The sequence below is a fragment of the Aythya fuligula genome, chromosome 3, assembly GCF_009819795.1.
Source record: "Aythya fuligula isolate bAytFul2 chromosome 3, bAytFul2.pri, whole genome shotgun sequence".
In the NCBI taxonomy this organism is placed as follows: domain Eukaryota; kingdom Metazoa; phylum Chordata; class Aves; order Anseriformes; family Anatidae; genus Aythya; species Aythya fuligula.
The window spans coordinates 100,465,526-100,480,826 of NC_045561.1; the positions used below are offsets into that span (position 1 = coordinate 100,465,526).

Genomic DNA, 15,301 nt, shown 5'->3' on the forward strand with positions numbered 1-15,301 from the left:
AGTAAAAGAACTTAAAACTTGCATTGCTGTTTCCATGATGAACTTTCCCACTACACATCGAATGTGTTGTACAGAAAAGGTGGTAAGGAGAGTTTCTTCTGTTGCCTTGTCCATCAAACTGAAGTGGTGATGTTCACCCTCTGGGGCTGCATTAATGGGATGAGGTATGTATGGGGATCTTCACAGGGGCAGGCAGCACTACACGTTCCTTTTTCCCCCAGATGTGTTTTGATACTTAATAAAACAGTTTCCTATTTTTTTTTGCCTAAACAGTTTATTGTTAGGTGAAGCCAGAGTGAAGGGGCTATGTTTTTTGATTGTCACAGGAGCGAAGGAGGGAATGCACTCAGCTTGCCATCACGAAGTCGTAGATCTGCTGCATCTCCTTGCCTTTTTCAGGAGTTTGCCCTGGGATGCTTACCAAGGGCTGGTTAGCAAGGCAGCCCTGGCTTTGAAGAAGTGGAGCAGTATTTGTGATGCAACCTGTAGTAAGCTGAGCTCCAGCAACTGAGTTCACATTATGACTTATGAAAGAGTTTGGGTGTTGGCAGTTTTCATCCCTTAAGAAAATCTGATCCAGATCGTTGTTTGCCCTGCTTGAGAAGGGGTTGGACCGGATGACTTCCAGAGGACCCTTCCAACCGTTCCGTGATGCTTTGACACCATTGGGTGACTTGTCAAACTGAGGGGAGAATTTTAGGGCTCTGTCATCTTTTCAAAACAGTATCTTTAAATAGTATTTTAAACAGTATTTTTAAAATGAGCATTACATTTAATCCTCTTACAGACTGAATGCCAGTTGACTCTGGAAAGAGTAAAAGAATTTGCCTGAAGGCTCTGAAAATGTTTCCCTTTAAAAAAAAAAAAAAATCACCTTTCAATAATCAATTTGATTTTGATTTGTGCTTTTTTTAACTATTTCAATCCAACTCTTCTGCATAGTTGGTATTTACCCTGAGCTTAAAGGCTGGGTGGATGTCTGGTTGTGGATCAATCATGATAGCCAACTTAGATCTGTCTTCTTGTATACCCTAGCCTCTGAAAGTTGTCCTGCTGCATTAGCAAGGGTGACTGAAAGACTTAAGAACCATTTCTTGAACTGCTACAGCTTGCAGACTGGCATATTAACATAAAGAAAAGCGTTAGCTGAATAGCTACCGACTGTGACCTGGTGGGGTTGAACAGCTGCCCTACAGTAATTCGGTTGGGGACAGGGCTAGGTGGTGAAGCTGGGGAGGTGAATTTTTGAGCTGCTCCAGTGTAGTCTGTCTTAGTGCCCTGGGTTGCCCATAGTCTGGTTCCAACGATGTGCTAGCGTGGCTGTACAGCCTCGGGTCTGCTGTCTGGGTGGGTGAAGGAAGGTTGCTCGTGTCCAGCTGTAAGAGGAGTACGCCCTTTTCTTCTTCAGAGGTGAAACAAAGCCATAGACTTATTTTCTCCTTGTCTAGGGAAAACAGTTCTATCATATCTGTTGTGTTTGGCCTTCCCTTTTGAACTCTGGAAACTTAGATTTATTTTTCTTTACTTCTGTTTGCCTGGTGTTTAACACTACCTTTTCTACTTTCCCTGAAATGGCTCTTTCTCCCTTGAATTCCAGCTCTGGCCTCAAAGTTATTTGCCTGTTTATATAGGGAGAGCAGATATGTATGTAAATGGACGTTGCCTTTGCCATCGTAATATGATCTTCAAAGGCTTGGACTGCAGTCACTTGGCTGCATTCTTTACATCAAACGTTTCTTGTAGCAAGTTGCTGCCAACAGAGTGCTGTGAGGGCCCGATCCTGCTAATTGCCTTCTGCTCCCTCTGAACTAATGCAGCTTGTATGCAGAAAACAGCTTTCAAGTTAGAGTTGTGGGGTGCTTACCCTGTTGCGTTTTACATTTTTGTCCTTACTGATGTAATCTGAAAGTGAGCATCAGTTCTGAACTTCTTGTGACCATCTGGTGGGCGTTGAAACACAGAAGCTGATGGAGGAGAGACAGCCAGGATCCAGCCCGGCTTGAAAAGAGGGTGGTGTAGGAGAGGTTCAGCCCTTGTAAAAGTGGTTTCTGAATGTGAGGCACTGCTACCTCTACACTGCTGTGGTATCTGTGGTACCGGGTTTTTGTCTTTTTTTCCCCTTACTGCCTGTTTTGCCACAGCCTCCTCAGAGGTGGGGATGTGCTGGCTGAACAAATTCCCTCCTCCAGAAGAGGGGGATAGCTCTGCCAACAGCACCCATCCCTCGCATGTAAAACTGCTCAGGTGTGGGGTGGTGAAGCCTCAAGTGGGGGCTGTGGTGTGTGGAAGGAGGTTACATGCCCCAGGGCCAGGAGAGGAGTGCATGGAGAGGAGTGCATCCCCTCTTCTCAGGGAGAGGGGATGCTGCCAGACATGAGCAGAGGGGGAAAAGTCTATCAAAGGACATTGCAACCCCCACCACAGCATGAAATCCTTGATGGGGAGGACATACACCTCTACGAGAGCAAATCAGAAGGTCATTGAAGTGAGCATGTGCTCCTATCACAGCTTTCTCTTGTCCCACAGTCCAAAAGCTTTTTGGTGATTCTTTTCACATTTTAGGAGGGTGAAAAGATACTGAAATATTTCTTTATCTTTTTTTCTTTCTCGCTGACATGGTGATGTCAAAGGTGTATTAAAAAAATAAATCTTTAAGCCTGTCATGTGGACAACAGCATTGTTTTGGAGAATTGAGACTCAGCTCTGAAATACTTGCATGTTTCCACTCAGTAAGTCAAGAATCTTACAGCTAACAGCAGGAGTGGGGTGAGTTTCACTAGGGAAAGTGTGTTAATTATTCACATAACTCGGTCATATTCACTGCTGCACTCCCTGTGTTGTCACATCAGTTGTTAGAAATGAAGTAAAGCAAGGGAAGTGCTGTCCTAGGGCAGTTGCATGCATAACGTAGAGCTGAATAGATCTAAATGGTTAAAAAGGGGTTCTCTGCTAGAGAGGAGGAGGGGAGAGTAAGAGTGCATTCCCAAAAAAGTACATTCCCAAAATAAAAAGCTTACATCATGGACCTCTTCAGCTTTCCCACACTTCTTTCCTAATTATTGTCCTACAGGACAGCTGATCTATTTCAAACAGGAAGCTGTTTACAGATAACACTTGCAACTGTGTTGTCTGATTTGTTGAACTGTCGAAAAGCAAAAGACAACCTCTTTTCAAATTAAAAACTGTCAGACTTCTGTAAACAGCAGCAATGAGGTTCATCTGTGCAGTGTCCCTGCAGGCACAGAGTGTTCTGCAGTTCCCATTTTCTCAGCAATCGTAAGGTAAGAGGCTTTTGTGCTTTTGCTCTCTAGAAATGCAGAGGAAAAAAGCTTAGATGTTTGTTAGGGGGGTGTCTTGTAAGCAGCAAAATATGATTGGCAATGGCTGCATAGCAGGGGAAGGTAAGGGGAGTAACAGCTTGCTCTGTTCTAGCAGATGAAGTGGGACCTTTCTGTCTGAGGCACCCATGTGGGTTAGATCGCAGAATTCCTGGTCAGTGTGAGATTTGTCTATGAAACATTCAAATGCCGTTGAAGGAGCTCATTCCTTTCTTTGAGCAACAAAGGATGAAGTGGTATTTTAATTTCTCATGCAATGAAAAGTTAATGCAGTTTATTAAGGGGTTCTGATTCCTGGTAATACATGACAGACATCTCAGTTTAATTTTGGAAGTGCTCAGTACTTTTCTCCATCCTTCCACTTTTATTGCTAAGTGGCTGGCTATTTTCTACTTTACAAAGTGAGCTTTTAATACGTCTGGAAGACAGAGAATAAAGACTGACATTGCAGAAGTGAAGCAGATGACAGTGGATCCAGTAAAGGATAGAATTACACCAGTGGGTAATTAAGAGTAAACTCAGTTAAAACCAAATCAGGTTGGTAGCAGTAGTATACAGGACTGTCTAATGAAAATTAAGGATGTGTAAAGACAGAATGTAAAGATGATCTAAATGAGCTGGACAAAGAGAGTAAGCCATAGTTCAGTAACCAGAAGGCCATATGCCTGCTTTTCAGTCATGGGATATGAAAAATTAGGATTCATAAAAGGAATTAAGAGTTTCCATTCTGACCTCTGTGCATACATACGTGTGCTCAAATAGAGGAATTCAGGACAGGGATTCTTTTCTGACAAAATCAAGTGGCTTTGGAAAACTGAAATATACAGCTTCACTTGCCATACAGTGAAACAGAGACTCTTGGCTGGAAATATTACAGCTTTTATATTTGGGTAGTGAAAGATTTTAGAGATGCATTAGGAAACTCTTGTCCTATGTTTCTGTTTTTGAAAATGAGATCTCACACTTTTGGACTTTTCATATTTATATGATCATTTAAGGCAGGATCATGATATTTTAAGGCATTATAGGGACTGAAAAATATGAAACAAACAGTGATTTAAAGTTTTCACTCATGAGAATGATGTTAGGATGTCTTTGTCTGTGACAACTTGTTAGACATACCCTTAATGCTTTTTACTGGTTCTACTGATTGTTGCAACATAAATAAGGTATGTAGATATTGTATATAAGGAACATTTCCAAGCTGACTGTTCTTCTTAAGATTGTTAGGACTCTTTCACAAAATTATTGAAAGCATTTGTTAAAATGAAATTAATACAGGACAGAATATGTGACAAATTCATTGTCAAAATGGCATTTTAAACATGGTGTATTCTTACAATCAGTGGAGAATTGCACAGTAACTTATAAATTGTGCATCACGATGATGAGTGCTGTTTCTCTGATTACTTTTGAATGATTTTACTCTATTTCAAAAGCTCCATTTAGTCAGCTTTAGGGCTGCCCAAAAAATCTTGATTGAGAATAATTTTGAAGTAGAAAGGCTCTTGACAAAGCAGCTTTTTTTGGGAGAAGTGTCAGCTTTCCAGGGTAGTTTAGTTCTTTTGTCAAAGTATTTTGGCTGAAAACCAGAAGAGTTTAGCCAAAAATATACTCACAGTGTCTCCTGGGAACTGTAGTTTGTGCTTTGCACTGCATTTCACTACTGGCTGGACTTCCCGGCTGAACCATGCTTCCCGTAAGGCCTGTGCCCAGGGACTCTGCTGCGATTTCCCTTGATGCAAGCAGCACTGTGCTGTATTTTGGGAAGTACACTCCAGTGAAAGAGGCCAGTAAGGAGTAAGATGTAGGAAAAGCCTCTCTGATTGCTAGTAGATAATTGACAGCTAGTTTAAAGCTTGAATACTTTGCTCTAGTTTGCATGTGAGCCCCATACCACACAGTTTACTGTAGGACTTGAAAGTGTGACATGTCGGGAGGGTTAGGTGTGTCAGCAGGAGGCTCAAAACCCTTCTGTTGTTTCCTTCCACACAATGGAGAAAACATTTAAAAATGCTTCTCCGCCCATACAAGGGAGAAAACATTTAAAAATGCTTATGAGACTTTGTTGGTGTTTCTGCCAACTTTTGTGTCAGAAGTGTTCCATTTTATGTACTTGGAACTGCAAGCTGCAAGTACACAGTATGACGGGATTTTGGGAGCGAGGTAAACTGTGAAGGAGTCAAGAGGAAAACAACCTCCTAGGAGCCCAAGGCTTTTGGAAGTGATGGTTCTTAAAATCCAACAAGGTGTTGTCTCAACTGTCTAAATGCCTGTTCAAACAAATCTTGGCCTGGATGATATGCCCTTAGGTGCTTAAGATGTCTGTAGGCAAGAAGAGAACTGAAGCTGCTCGAGTTCTTCATTGCTGGGCCAGTCTCTTACTTGTTTATTAGGATCTAAGGATCCTTATCTGTTGTGACTGTTTGGATGATGCTTCCTCCAAACTGCATCAGGAAACCAGTTAGGATGTCTGTAAGGCATCACCTTGAGGGAGGTGATTGTCCTCTGCTCTGCCCTGGTGAGGTCCCACTTGGGAGCGCTGCATCCAGTTCTGGAGTCCCCAGCACAAGAATGATGTGGAGCTGTTAGAGTGGGTCCAGAGGAAGGCCACAAAGATGATCAAGGGGCTGGAGCATCTCTTCTACAAAGACAGGCTAAAAGAGCAGGGGCTGTTCAGCCTAAAGAATAGAAGGCTCCGGGGTGACCTCATTGCAGCCTTTCAATACTTCAAGGTGTCTTATAAAAAAAAAAAAAAAAAAGATGAAGAAAGACTCTTTACTTGGCTAGATAATGATAGGACAAGGGTGAATGGTCTTAAAATTAGAGGTTAGAAGGAACTTTTTCCACTCAGGATAATGCGGCACTGGAACAGGCTGCCCAGAGAAGCTGTGGATGTCCCATCCCTGAAGGTGTTTAAGACCAGGTTGGATGAGGCCCTGAGCAACCTGATCTAGTGGGTGGCGTCCCTGCCCATGGCAGGGGGGTTGGAACTAGATGATCCCTGAGGTCCCTTCCAACCCAGGCCATTCTATGATGACATTCTAGAGGCCAGAACAGAGTAGAAAGGCAGATGGTGAGCAGTTTGAGGTATTATTACATTGCTTTATTCAGTGTAGGAAGAAACCACCTGAGTGAAATGTGGGCATGGACAAACTATTTCCAAAGCTACAAGTGAGGCACCTGGCTGCAGCCCAAGAACCCAAAGTGTTTATGTGCTAAAGTGCTCTACAGCTGAAACCTTTTGAAAGTGTGTGGCCTGTTGTCATTTTGGCACAGAGACTTCAGAAACTGAAAATAGTTCTTGAAAAGCTGAGTGCTACCACCCAGCTTCTGTGTAATCTACTGGCCAGGAGCACTTCCCTGGGGAGTGAGGATCTGCATCCAGTTCATTCCACTGCTTCAGTGCCCATCCTGTATCTGCTAGAACAGTGCCCTTGTCACTAACCTGACAGAACCACGGGTGCATCCTCTTATGATAGAATAGTTTGGAGAATGAGGTTTGGTGTGATTTGGTTGAGCTTAGGAAGAGGCCACAGATGCGGATTCAGTGGTAAGTGTCACCAGTGTTGAGTTAAGTAGGTCTATTTTTTATTTTTGGTATGAAGAATGAAGGTAAAGGGTGGAGAATGGAAAGATTAACTACTTCAGTTCTTGGCTGCTCTTTGTGGAGGGGGCGTTGAAAAATTAAGATGTCCATAGCTGTGCTTAGGTTCCAGGTATACATCTTTATTTTTCTGATTTTAAGTGTGGATGCAATGAAATTATCTCAAGTTGCTTCAGAGGAGGTTTAGACTGGACATAAGGAAGAGCTTGTTCATGGAGAGTGTGGTTAAGCATTGGAACAGGTTGCCCAGGGAAGTGATTGAGTCCCTATCCCTGCAGGTATTTAAGAGACATCTGAATATAGCACTAAGCGACATGGATTATTGTTAGGACTCAGTAGGTCAATACCTTCTGGCCTGTAAAATGAATCTGGTGGCACTTAATGCCAGAGTCTCTCAGGTACTTTAATGGCTCTGGTAATAACTTTCTTTACAGTCTTCTAAGCAACTCTCTTTTTAAGCATGTATTTGCCCATTTAGACTGAGTTCACATGTGATTGCATTCACTTTCTTCCTTGACTTTAGGAGTAATGATGTTAAATGTCACAATTAGTGTTGTGTACATGGAGTTTATGATATGTTCAGTTGATTCCTGCATCCTTTTTTGGCAGTACTAAATAACATTTTGTTGTTGTTGATCTTTCCTTTGCTTATGTCAACTGGCAGGTGCTGGGATTTCAGCCAGAACAAGGTTAATGAAGTTTTTAACACTTAACACCTCTGAAGCCTTTTCTTTAGCTGTTAGCTGTAGAATCAGAGCTGTAGCATTACTTTCTTCTCTTGTAAGTATCCTCTAAATACTAAGCATATACATGCTGAGGCATCTGAAAGTTCAAGTGATCATAGCTGATGTGCAGCTTCTTAACGTGTGCAAATTACAGAATCACAGAATTTCTAGGTTGCAAGAGACCTCAAGATCATCGAGTCCAACCTCTGACCTAACGCTAGCAGTCCCCACTAATCCATATCCCTAAGCTCTACATCTAAACGTCTTTTGAAGACTTCCAGGGATGGTGACTCCACCACTTCCCTGGGCAGCCTGTTCCAATGCCTCACAACCCTTTCAGTGAAGAAGTTCTTCCTAACATCTAACCTAAAACTCCCCTGGCTCAACTTAAGCCCATTCCCCCTCGTCCTGTCACCAGGCACGTGGGAGAACAGGCCAACCCCCACCTCGCTACAGCCTCCCTTGAGGTACCTATAGAGAGTGATAAGGTCGCCCCTGAGCCTCCTTTTCTCCAGGCTGAACAAGCCCAGCTCCCTCAGCCGCTCCTCGTAGGACTTGTTCTCCAGGCCCCTCACCAGCTTTGTCGCACTTCTCTGCACCTGCTCAAGCACCTCGATGTCCTTCTTGTAGTGAGGGGCCCAAAACTGAACACAGTACTTGAGGTGCGGCCTCACCAGAGCCGAGTACAGGGGGACGATCACCTCCCTAGCCCTGCTGGTCACACTGTTCCTGATACAAGCCAGGATGCTGTTGGCCTTCTTGGCCACCTGAGCACACTGCTGGCTCATATTCAGCCGACTATCAACCATCGCTCCCAGGTCCTTCTCTGCCTGGCAGCTCTCCAACCATTCCTCTCCCAGCATGTAGCTCTGCTTGGGGTTATTGCGCCCCAGGTGCAGAACCCAGCACTTGGCCTTGTTGAACTTCATGCAGTTGACCTCAGCCCATCGGTGCAGCCTATCCAGATCCTCCTGCAGAGCTTTCCTAAAAATTCGGAGCCCGTGTGCTGTGGTACCGCCAGGGCGATGCCGTGACTCGGATTCGAACCGAGGTTGCTGCGGCCACAACGCAGAGTACTAACCACTATACGATCACGGCGCGCTACCGGGGCTCTAGATATAGAAATTGCCTCTGGTCATGTTCTGGCTGTGTGAAGATGCATCTGTGGCTGTTGTTGGAGATTTTGAATTGTCTTGGAGGACTTCCCCAATCTTAATGATTCTATAAATTTGCTGAGCACCAAAGTAGGTGGAGATGCCAGCAGTTACTTAAAGTGGCTTGTTATATTCTTCCATATATATATAATATATATATATATATATTCTTCCATGTATAATTATATATATATATAATTAAAATAAAGGAATCACTCAGGGCAGTTGGTTAGATTAAAGGAAATTAATGAAAAAAAAATCCAAAAGGGATTTGTCATCCTCAGGAATCTTCTGGCAGCAGAAAAATCTTGGCATACGGATAAGGGAAGTAACACCTCCAGTTTAAGTGGCCTTGTTTGCAAATTGTTCTACAGTTTGTCTGCTTCTTTCTGAATTAAAATTTCTTTCTCAAAATGAGAACGGATTGTTAAAAGCACTTCAAACTGCATGCAACCACTTGTATTTTTTCTTAATTGTTTAAGTCTTTTAGGCCAGTGCATTGTACATAGCAAAGAACTCCAAATGTGTGTACTGTGGTATAAAAGCTGCTCTGGAAAATACTTCACTGAAGATCTTCTTTCAGCTGGCTACCATTTGATATGTCTTCTAAGTAGGATCTTGACTGCTGCCAATGATAGAGAATGAATGGCCAAATCTGCTGTAGCATCCTCTTGTAAGAATGTTTTATCTTCTGAGAACTTTGTTAATATGTAGTCATCTACAGTAATCACATCTTTGCATATGCTTTTATGAAATTACATCAGATCCATATGACCTTGTTTGTTTTTCCACCACTGTTCTGCTTCTATTGCTATTTCTATATGGATATATTGATATTGCATTGACACTGCCCCAATTCAAATGCAAGATTTTGATCATGTATACTTATGTGCCATTGTGTTTAGTGATGATGAGAATATCTTTCTGAGAAGCATGTCCCTGTCATTTGAGGATAATACTCCTGGATCACTTCCATGACTCTTAGTGGCTTGCATGCTACTGCAAAATGTCTCATCTTGTATCTCCTAAGCTCTGTATCTTTCGCTAGATATTAGTTTCCACTGCAGCCTGGTATTTTGCCATATGTTTCATCACTTTTAAAATATTCCCACTCTTTAATTATATTCCTTTTTTTTCCATGTTCCAGTGAATTTAGTCCCATTACTACTTTCAGTTACATATCCTTCTGTTTTCTCTATGCCTCTGGCACGTGAGGGCACAGTTTTATAACACACTGAAGGCTACCTCAACTCCTGCCAAGGGTGTTTCTTTCCCTGGCTGGCAACATTCTTCATGGGAGTGGATAGCCGTTTTACCCTCACTGGGAGCCAAGCAACTAAATCAACTGAAAAATAACATTACAGAAAGAGGAATAGCTTTCTGCTGGCTTAGCATGCTGTGCTAGCTCAACATGGGATCAGATGGCTGTTGGTGACAGTATGAAGAAGGGGAGGGTAATGTGTGACTGCAGCAGGGGAGCCAGACTGCTGTTACTCCTCATGTAGATGGGCTTAGCTAATGGTGACAGTGGGACTCCGCTCACCTAACTTTACATACCTATGAGGCTGGGAAATGAATGCATGCCTCTAGAGAGCCAATTATCTAACCTATTTTAGGAAGAAATGAATTGTCATAGATAGGTGCCTTTCTCTGACTTGATTATATAAGCAGCTCAGGGTGATTTTTCTCAGACCTACAATCTAAACCAGAATGACTGAATCCCACTCAAGGGTCTGCCTGTAATTTCTCCAAGGTTGAAATCTGGATCTAAGCAAAGCTGCCCTGATAAATGATCATACCTTAATGCCAGGGGTGTTCTGTCTCATAGCTCACTTTTCTGAGATGCTGCACTTGTGACGTTCAGAAAAACTGAGCAGCAGTCAAATGGCTTTCCATGACCCTAGAACCTCCTTTATGTTGAGCTGATGTGATATCTAATGCATGAGAAAATGGGGGCTAAAGCTGCTTCTACTCTGTTGAAGGAACAGAAAGCAAATCTTTCTCCAATCCATGAGTGCTCTGGGATGGTGCCATCTCTTTCCTTTCTCTGCCATTCACCTCAGGTTAGGTCTCCCACGTTCTTCACTTATGCCTTGTATTCCTCCTGCTAGTAGGAGGATCATCCTATGTCTCTTCTTTACTTTTCCTATAGTCTCATTATTATGTACTTTAATTAGAATTTGTCCTCTACGTAGACATTTCTAATCCTGTGTCAATACTATCAATACATGAGTGTTCTTCCTTCACTGCTTTATGTCTCACAATAGACTCATTTTCCTTTATTTTTAAGCCTAGTGTCCTACTGCTAGGCTTGAGTTGCCTTCAGGCAGGCTTCTTCCCTGCTTGCCTTTCATCTTTTAATCTGCTGTGCCCAAGTGTACCCTAATTTTACCTGTAGCATCCATCCAGTGTGAGCATTACTCTCCTGAGGAGCTGGAGCTGTGGACTTTAATCCTTTTTGGTTAAGGCTGTTCCACAGCTGCCATTTCTCACTTTTTGGACCAGTACTTGAGTGGCTTTTCTGCTGTGGAAAAGGCACACACTGCTGTTGATGTGTTGGGGAGGTTGAGGGGTCTTTCTGCCTGGTCCCTGCACCTCAGAGAATTTAGCTGGGGATGCGGGACCACCCTTCTCAGCTAAAGTTTGCCTTGTGACCCCATCCAGTGCCTTCAGGAAGTCAATGGTCAAGCCCACCTGAAAAACGTCGAGGCACCTGGAGGGCTAGGACATCTTGGAAAGGGTAAATTGGTTGAACAGGCATTAAATACTTAAATATTGCACAAATATACAAACGTGCAGCCAGTCCTATGCTTCTGTGGATGTGGAGTGTTGAAAAGAGATACCCTAAAGCTTCAGATATGTGATGCAAAATGCATATGTAAATAATATGTATTCATTTATGTAAGGGAATGTTTCCTGCAGTGTTTTCTAGATTATTCAGTGATTCTCAGTGACTCCTCGGTGTTTTAGTTCCTACAGTAATGTGTGTAGAGATAGCATCAGGTTTTCTTGTGGATTCTTGAAAGGAGTGGGACTGAACTGAGACAGTTTAGGCATGGGTTCTTAAAAGTACTGACACCTATATTTGAACCTGATATTTTGGATGTGGGGGTGATTAGGAATACTGATAATTTGGTCTGACATATTTCAAGCATGACACCCAAAATCACAAACTATTTCTGCTAATTATATATGCAAGTAAGTCTATTGCAGAGAGATGATCGTATAATGGGGACTTTTAATTAAAACCTTATGGGAGACATTTTTGTTTAGCATTTCTAGTTATTTCTGACAAATGCTTCACACAGAAAATTCTACATGAATATGACTTGCTACTATCCAACACACAACACAGCTGTTGTGAGAACTTTGACACTCAGGGTAAGAAGTCATGTGGGTCCCATCTCCCTCTACTTGTAGGTTTTGAAAAGGTACTTTCTTCCTTCTGGCACCAGTCTTTCTCTCACCCTTGCTGAAGCCCTGATTTTGTATTTTCAGCACAGATGATGGTAAGTCAATTCTGCCATAAACTCGTTGACTTCAGCAGAACTACATCAGGAACAAATTTGTCTCACAACTTTTAAAAAAACATTATTCTCAATGAAAAGTGGGGCAACTATTCCTACATGTGACAAGGGCACCTACATGGTACAGTCGGAACTAATAGTCCCTTACACCTCACAAACACTGGCTGAGGAAATAGCTCTATTGAGCCAGAATTAAGTGCACTTTAGGGAGTAACCGATGACTTCCCATCAGTTAGACTTTTAGGTAATGTTAGCTTCTCGTTAGCTTAGACTCAGTCTTTTGTCCTCTGCAGCAAACCTTGCTGTTCTTCAGCATCATCAGAACCTGAAATGTGTTACTGCTTTATGCCACTCCATGCTCCATAGGTTTCACAGAGAATTTGTAACCACGGCAGTTATGATCCCTGTTTCCACAATCCCACAGCATTAACATTTAGATATTTTTTCTTCTTGCAAGCTCATTGCTTTAACCTTTAAATCAACACTTTGCAGCATTGCAGGGCTTTTAAGTTAAACAGTGGATGATCATTTTAGCATTTAAACAACATTACCACTGATTCTGATTTCGTATTTTGGCTAAAGAGTGAACCCTTGATTACCCAAGGTAATGCATGGAGGAGCTGGGAGGACAAATGAGAGAACACTTAGATAAAGTAGGAACATTGCTACGCAAAACATCCGTAGGTTAGGGTTATCAGCAAGGCTGTAATGGAGAAAGAAAAGGTCAGTGGCACATGTTTCATCTCCAGTGTGAAAGACATCCTCTCCAGGGGGTGATCCATAGCCTTCAGGCTATGTGCTGGAAAGTAGCAGCCTGCATGCATGTGGCTGGAGGGTTGTCAGTTCTGCTGCCTCCTGTTTCTCCCCAAAACCTGCCTCTGGTGTTACCTTCGTAATCCTGGCAGGTAACTTATTTATTTTTTAATCTGTCTTTTATTTGTTCAGAGTGTCTGAAACAATGCGAGGTCTGTGTCACAGCCTGACATCTTGATGGCATCACTTTGTGGGCATGCCTACTCATGTGTTTGAGGATGCACAGGCTGCCAGATAGGTCCGGGAGGTGGGTGAAATGGACTTGAGAAGTCAGAGGAGTGAAAACTGCTGAAAGCTGTCAAACTGTAGCACTGACTCAAAATCATCCCTCAAATGTGGTTGTATTACTTCCAGCTACAGGCTGCCTCTGCAGATCTGCATGTCTGTCTGTAGCAGGATATATAGTCAACTCAGGATGCAGAAAACTCAGCTCAGATCCCTGGAGTTCAGATCTCTGAGAACAGAGCATAATTATGATTTTTAAATTCTATTTTCTATAATGAGAGAAAATAAGTCAGTAAATTAAAAGCAACTCAAAGAAGAATTAAAATCATAACCTCAAAGAAGAATTATATAGGATTATAGAGGGCTATAGTCTCTTTTGTTCTTGACCAGCTGAGCATTAATGCCAGTGAGCATCATTTTCCTGCTGCATTTTTCAGTGACTTAGATTCAGCTAGGCAGAACACCTGTGTTGCTGCTTCTAGGTCCAAACTAACCCAGGTCAGTAAGACCCCTTGTAGAGCAGCTGCTGGCACTTGCAGGGTCCTCACACTTCAGCCATTTCCTTGCTGAAGTGGTGTCGAAGCCTTCCATCCACCTTCCATCCACAACAGGGTGGTTCAAGGAGTACCCAGTGCCAGGTGTCCTGGTTGGCTCCAGCATTGTTTCTTGCAAGCCTCTGGTGTGCTCTGCCTCAGGTGTTCCCCAATGCTCTCTCAAGGATTTGAAAGAACTTGAAATCTTGTTCCATAAATCTCATCTCTCAGTAACCCAGGCAGATTCCCCAAAGCTGCCATGTCTCCAAAGTTGTTATGAAATTATTGTTCTTAAAGGTGCGTGGCTAACTTTTTTTTAATGGAAAATCATGTAAATGCTTCCTGTTCCTCCTCCTCCTCTTTTTTTCAAAGCTTTCCACTTGCTCTGATTTAATGAGCACCATTATAAATTCTGTAAATTTGACTCAACCCATGCATAGAGAAATTGTGGGTGCCCCATCCCTGGGAATGTTCAAGGTCAGGCTGGATGGGGCTTTGAGCAACCTGGTCTGGTGGGAGGTATCCCTGTCCATGGCAGGGGTGTTGGAACTGGGTGATCTTTGAAGTCCCTTCCAACCCAAACCATTCAATGATAAAGAGTGTGAAAGCGTTCATACTTCTACAAGTGCTGGGTTTCTTCCTGATATTGGTTATTCTAATGCTGAAGAAATCCCCAAAGCAAGGATTGAGATGGTGTTTGAAAAACACACTGGTACCCTTTTCTGAGGACTACTTTCAGTGGGCTTTAATTTTCCAAATGGCTTTATGAGTCTGGGTCTGAAAGGACTCGAAGATAATGTAGAAAGACAAGGAATTTTCTAGGACTTTAAAATGAAAGGTACTCCTATAGTACATACACAGAGATCAAACTTTTACTTCAATCACGTAAGGCCATTTTAGCTGCGGAAGAGAAGGTTTCTTCTTAAAGCAGGAAAAGAAAAGGTGGAAAAAGTGTTATCCACAGTGTTTCTGATTTGATTTCTAGTACTAATTTGTCCCTTTACTGCAGCTGCCGACTCTATAAAAGTGTTTAATCTGCAGCCTCTTCAGAGATTTCCTATGCTACTGACTCTTTTCAGACCAAGGTAATATCCTGAGTGTTCACATGGGGCCTGGGTATTGTGGCCTGCCCCAAAACCAAGGAGCTATTTTCTGAAATGGTTCCCTCAAGGTTGTGCTGTGACAGTCCATTTTCTGTGCGAGTTGGAGAGTCAGACTATCGTGAGGAAGCGTGAGGTGCATCCCTGGTGTCTCTGGGGTTTGTAAACTCTGCAGCAGCAGCAGGGGATGGTGAATGGGATGTTTCATGTGATGAGAAAATCCTTCATTTTTGGCTGCTGAGCAGAGCCACAAAGCAGCCATGCCAGTTCTCTGCTGCT

General features: G+C 42.8%; 1 protein-coding gene and 1 non-coding gene across 2 annotated transcripts in view; one reads left to right on the forward strand and one right to left on the reverse strand.

Annotated features, from left to right (window-relative positions):
- The first annotated feature begins 3,075 nt into the window (after window positions 1-3,075).
- COLEC11 (collectin subfamily member 11) overlaps window positions 3,076-15,301 on the forward strand; it is a 36,744-nt gene continuing 24,518 nt past the window's right edge. The window contains exon 1 of the mRNA XM_032185119.1: window positions 3,076-3,281. The gene's annotated coding sequence lies outside the window, so the exon portion shown is untranslated. The remainder of the gene's footprint in view (window positions 3,282-15,301) is intronic.
- TRNAH-GUG lies at window positions 8,697-8,768 on the reverse strand. Its single transcript has one exon. It is a non-coding gene; the product is annotated as a tRNA-His (tRNA).